At 33.6% G+C, this 6111-nt stretch overlaps 1 protein-coding gene across 6 annotated transcripts in view; it reads right to left on the bottom strand.

Annotated features, from left to right (window-relative positions):
• The window catches only part of NRK (Nik related kinase), a 144545-nt gene that overhangs the window by 105929 nt on the left and 32505 nt on the right, over positions 1 to 6111 (bottom strand). The window lies entirely within an intron of this gene.

Genomic DNA, 6111 nt, shown 5'->3' with positions numbered 1-6111 from the left:
TTGGAACAAAACTCTCTATTCTCTGATATTAGTAGTATTCAATAATACAACTGCCTTCTTACCTTTTGCGACTTTAGCTTCCTTAGAATCATCCCTAGTGTTTTCATAGTGGCTTTCCTTCTTGCCTTTCAGGAAATGTAATCAATGTAGTACAAAAGACTGGGCTAAGGTTTCATAAAAATCATATATCATACCATCCCATAGCTTAACTATTATTCCTTGTCCACCATTTACACAATATTGCTTTTGTTTTTCCCAGGCCTATCATGCAGGATAAATAGAATATAAACTCCCCTGCTAGTTCCTAATTTTTTGGTGAATACAATTCCTAATTCTCAAATCAGTCACTCACCATTCAGAAGATTTAAGGACAGTTAAAGTATGAATTTGCCAAGTACTATGCAGGGCATCTTTCGCCCAAATGTATTGCCCACTGGAAACAAATTCAGTCAACTCTTGATGCTGCAATGCATCAACAGCATAATAAGCACAAGCCCCTCCACCCTGGTTTTAACATCTGCCATTAATTGTATCCATCATAAACGTTGAGTTAGGAAAGTTAAAGCTACAAACACATGCATTTTATATTTTAAAATTTTTTCTTCCAGTTTTACTGAGATATAACTGACATATAGCACTGTATACATTTAAGGTGTACAGCACAATGACTTGAACTACGTACATCATGAAATGTTTACCACAATACGTTTAATGAACATTATTTCATAGATACAAAATTAAATAGCAAAAATATTTTTCTTGTGATGAGAACTCTCAGGATTTACTCTCTTAACAACTTTCATATATAACATACAGCAGAATTAATTATATTTATCATGTTGTACATTACATCCTTAGTACTTACTTATCTTACAACTGGAAGTTTGTAGCTTTTGACCACCTTCATCCAATTTCCCCTTCTCCCACCCCCACCTCTGGTACCCACAAATCTGATCTCTTTTTTCGATGAGTTTGTTTTTGGAGTATAATTGACCTACAGCACTGTTAGTTCCTGTTACACAACATAGGGATTTTACCACCTGTTTTTATAAATAAAGTTTTATTGGATTACAGCCATTTACATATTGTCAATGGCCGCTTTAGTACAAACACACGCATTTTAAAACCAACTTTTTCTCTGTATACTTTGTACAACAAATGATCCATATCATAATACCAAAATATTCTGTCCTCCATTGCTATTTTTTTAAACAAATCTATGAATAATCTTCTTAGCCAAAGGAAAGTTCTAAGGAAAGCACTTTGGAGACTATAAAATATATTTCTTCTTCATTTTGGAGATGTGTGACAAGTTTCCTTTTATTCTGATTTTTTAGTGTCTTATGATTATATTTCATTTGTATAGGATAATTACCTGGCTGTGTTTTTCTTTTCCCCTTTGTAATTTTAGTGGTTAACCAGTAAAAAATTCTTCTTGCATTTAATAGAAGGCAGTCAATGATATTTATATATTACTGTATTCAAAACTAGCTCTTGAGTAATCCATTTCACAGTTAAGGTGAAACTACAGTAGAGAATAATTTACTGTAACAAAGACCGAAGTATAATTATTTTCAAAATTAGAAGCCACTCACTTTTTCTTCCTTGATGACAAAATTCTTTCAATAACTATTTTAGAGCAAGTAAGTTTGTATCTTATCACTGTTTCATTTTGTACAAAGCTCAAATGTCTAAATTAAATTCATGGCAGACATCATAAAAATTTGATAATATATGAAAATAATTTTTTAAACATTTTTATTGGAGTATAATTGCTTTACAATGGTGTGTTAGTTTCTGCTTTATAACAAAGTGAATCAGTTATACATATACATATATCCCCATATCTCTTCCCTCTTGCGTCTCCCTCCCTCCCACCCTCCCTATCCCACCCTTCTAGCTGGTCACAAAGCACTGAGCTGATATGAAAATAATTTAAATTATTTTAAATTATGTCTATATGTCTATATTTATGTTCAAATGGTTGTTGACAAGAGTGTCAAGACAATCGTGGAGAAGTAATAAATTTTTTTAACAAACGGTGTTGGAATAACCTGCAAAAGAATTAAGTTGTACCCCTCCCTCATACCATATACAAAAATTAACCTGAAATGGATCAGCTACCTAAACATAAGAGCCAAAACTATAAAACTCTTAGAAAAAAACATAGGAGTAAATCTTTGTGACATTGGATCAGGTAATGGTTTCTTAGAACAACTAAAGAAAATATAGATAAATTGGAGTTCATCAAAATTAAATGAAAAGAAGAATGGGAGAAAATATTTGCAAATCATGTGTCTGAATCAGGGACTTATATCAGCAAAGGATTTGAGTAGACATTTACCCTAGGAAGATGCACAAGTGGTCAATAAGTACATTAAAATATACTCAACAACATTGGTCATTAGGGTAATGCAAATCAAAGGCACAATGAGACACTACACTGTATCCACAAGGATGGCTATAATATATTTTTTTAATGAAAAAGAGTGTTGGTGAGGATGGAAAGAAAGCAGAAATTTTATATACTTTTAACAAGAATGTAAAATGGTGCAGCCATTGTGGAAAACAGTCTTGTAGTTCCTCAGTTATATACTTATCATGTGATCCAGCAATTCCATCCCAAGGTGTATACACAATAGGATAGAAGACATACATCCATGCAAAAACTTGTACATGAATCATCATAGCAACATTATTCATAATAATCAAAAATGTTGAAATAACCTAAATCTCTATCAAAACTGAAGAATGGGTAAACAAAGTGTGGTATATCCATACAATGAAGTATTATTCAGCCATTAAAAAAGAATGATGCACTGATTCACACTACAACATGATGAACCCTGAAAATAGTATGCTAAGTGAAAGTACCTGGTCACAAAAAGGTCACATATTGTATGATTCTATTATATTTATGTAAAATTTCTAGAATATGCAAATATTTTGAGATGGTATATTAGTGATTGTCAGTGGCTAGGGGAAGGGGGAATGGGGAATGATTGCTAATGGGTCCAGGATTTCTTTTGTGGGTAATGAAAAGGTTGTGGAATCAGATAGTAGTCATGGTTGCACCAATTTGTGAATATATCAATACTAAAAAATACTGAATTATACACTTTTAAAAGGTGAAATTTATGTTAATTTTATCTCAATAAAGCTGTATTGAAAAATGAAAATAAGTTAAACAATGACTGTAGGAACATTAAGTATGAATCTCCTCTAGTCTTAACAGAACAATGTAGCAAAAGAAACAGCTTAATAATAATTGCTAATATATTAGAATGGCACAGAAATATATGTTTAATCTCTTTGGACAGTGAAGCAAGCTCTGGTATGGTAAAAAGAGTATGTTGGTCTTTGAATTTCAGATGTTTACCATTACATAATTATGTGACCAGCTATTAGGCAAGTTACTTGACCTTTCTGAATCTCAGTTTCCTCATCTGTAAAATAGGAATGATGATACCTTTCTCACAGGAATGTTTTGGAGGTCAAAAAAAATAACATACATGAAAGAAGTAGCACAGTGCCTGACACAAAGTAAGCCACAAAAAAAAAAAAAGAAAAAGAAACCAAACAGAACTAATTCATTCAATGCAAGGTGCTGGGCTTGAGCTTTAAAAACAAATTAAGTTAAGGACTTCACCTTCAAGAAGTTCAGGGTCAACTAGGCTATTAAAAATTACCATAAACCAGGTTTATTATTCTTTCCAAGCTTTCTGTGTAGCAAGGGCTACTCAACTGCCCATTTACCCCCTCAGAAGATTTCTGTACCCTCCTACCCCCACTGTCACACATGATTATGGAAACATCAAGTAAGTTAGTGCAAAGAATTCTACTTGTGTATGTTGTTGTTAAATGAACACTATAAAGCAGTTATTTTTCACTGGGGATATCTATAGTATATTTTTTAAAAGTAGTTTACAATAGAAGCTTGGTTTCCATGCACTCTGTTGAGAAACACATTCCAGTGTGTTTCTGAGATATATGAAGACTTCTCAGTTGCTGCTGTTCTCTAGGTTCAAGCCACATTTTATCTTAACCACACCCTTGTTGGGTTATGAGTAACTAAAATAATGCTGATACTGGCTATATATAATTGTTTGACAAGTCACTGACATAAAAGTACTCTAATTTATCACTGGGGATTCTTGTCTCATAGGTTTCATTTATAGATGCTCTTTATAGGTTGAAGACAACCAAGTTCAACCAGAGAGCATAATTTGCCTTGGCTCCTCTTATTTCTTTTTCAAAATCATCATCTTATCAAGTTTACTATTTTAATAGGTCTATTTGTGCTTGGAAATGGAAGTCAGGTCTCCCAAACATAATTAGGTTATATTACAGCATATATTGCTCAATATTGCTCAATGAATTATTCTTTCACGTTCAATACTGATACAATCAATGATACAGGTTTTCCTCATTTCTCTAACTGAAAGAGATATTTTTGAGCAAGCAATTACAGGAAAGCAAGACAGTAAAATGTTCATAAAATAATACCCACTCCTCTTAGAGGCAATCTTTACTCTTCTAAGATGAGTATAATTCTCTTACACTGAGAATAACTGTTCATTAATTCTTTCCCTCTTCCCCCATAGCTTAAAAAAAAAAACCCGACAACAATTCCTAATGAAAGTGAAAATAATCCTAAAAACTATAAAACTGATAATAGTCTTTTTTACACTGGCCAAAATGTCTTGGGTCAATTAGATTCTGATTTCGGCAATCTGATACATCACTTTGACCCAGGTGACTCCATCTTGACCCAGACACTGCTATAGGCTAACAGATGTTTCTCAAATTTCACATGACATTATCCATTCCACCTGTTTTTGTGACAGATGATTTACTTTCTGACACTTAAACAAATCCCCCCTCCTCCCACCCTCCCCCCAAATCAGGTCACCTCAACAGAGAATGAGGTGACCTTAATGAGGTTCTAGTCCAACCCCTTAAGCTTATAAGAGGCAGAAACAACCTCCAGAAAGTGTAAGTAAACTTAGCGGTGTCACTTGGAGGAGGGGTGTAGCCAGTGGTGTGGCTGAGCCTGAAATTATGCCTCTGGGGTTTCAGTCTCAGTGCTTTTCTATAACTACATAATTTTATCTCTATAGCATTTTGGATATCTATCCATTCATCCATCCAGATATCTTTTAAATCTCTCCCTTTCAAAAATCCAAGGAGAAAAAATTTGGAGATGGAGCACATTTTTGGGGGCCGGGCTTACTGAAGTAAAATTTACATTAGTAAAATTTACTTGTTTTAGTGTATATTTCTATGTGTTTTGACAAACACAGTCACGTAACTACCACCACAATCAAGATATAGAGTAGTTTCATTATCCTGGAAAATTCCCTTGGGTGGCACTTTATTCTTACTCTATTGACAGTGCTGGTAATGAACTTAGCAGTCAATGGAAAGTTCTGTTTGACTAAATGTTTAGCTTAACTGTGAGGTAACCATAAACACTTTTGGTTCCACTTTTGCTGAAAAGCTTTCTAAAATGCCAGAGTACATTTGCTGCCTTATTATGTAGAAAAGAGAAAGGCAGGAGATACAGACCAATTTACTTGATCAAGTAGGGTTCCTCAGGTGACAAGTCTGGGAGGGATTCTACCAAGTTAAGGAAGGAAGGAAGGAAGAACAAAAGAGGAAGGGGAGATGGCAAAGGAAATTTTGCTTATTCATATATTTTGCAGACAGTCTTAAAGGTTGATATAGACAGAAGATCTGTAAAACCATGGGGAATGTGTGCTTGCCTGCCAGCAAATGCCTGGAAATAGCTTTTTATGCTTATTTTGTTATTTTCCTCCTTGTCCTACAAGTTATTTATGTAACAAAACCCCAGTAAATTAAGGCTCCCTTAGGTTGGGATTAACCAATCAAGATAGGATTGTAAAAAAAATTAGTTTTCTTTTTTTTTAATATAGTTTTCTACAAATTTATATAAATGCCATCAGGATTTTTAAAAAAAAATTTTCCTTTTCTTGGCCTCAGATGCTGAGAAATCCAGATCTTTATTATTCAACTAACTCATTTTCTGATGTTAGATTACTGGTATAATTATCTTTATTCTTCTCCTAATTGGTTTCTGATCTCTCACCT

The sequence above is a fragment of the Balaenoptera physalus genome (genome assembly GCF_965194825.1).
Source record: "Balaenoptera physalus genome assembly, chromosome: X".
Classification (NCBI taxonomy): Eukaryota; Metazoa; Chordata; class Mammalia; order Artiodactyla; family Balaenopteridae; genus Balaenoptera; species Balaenoptera physalus.
The sequence above is the reverse complement of the archived record's forward strand: the minus strand, read 5'-3'. Positions and strand labels throughout refer to the sequence as shown.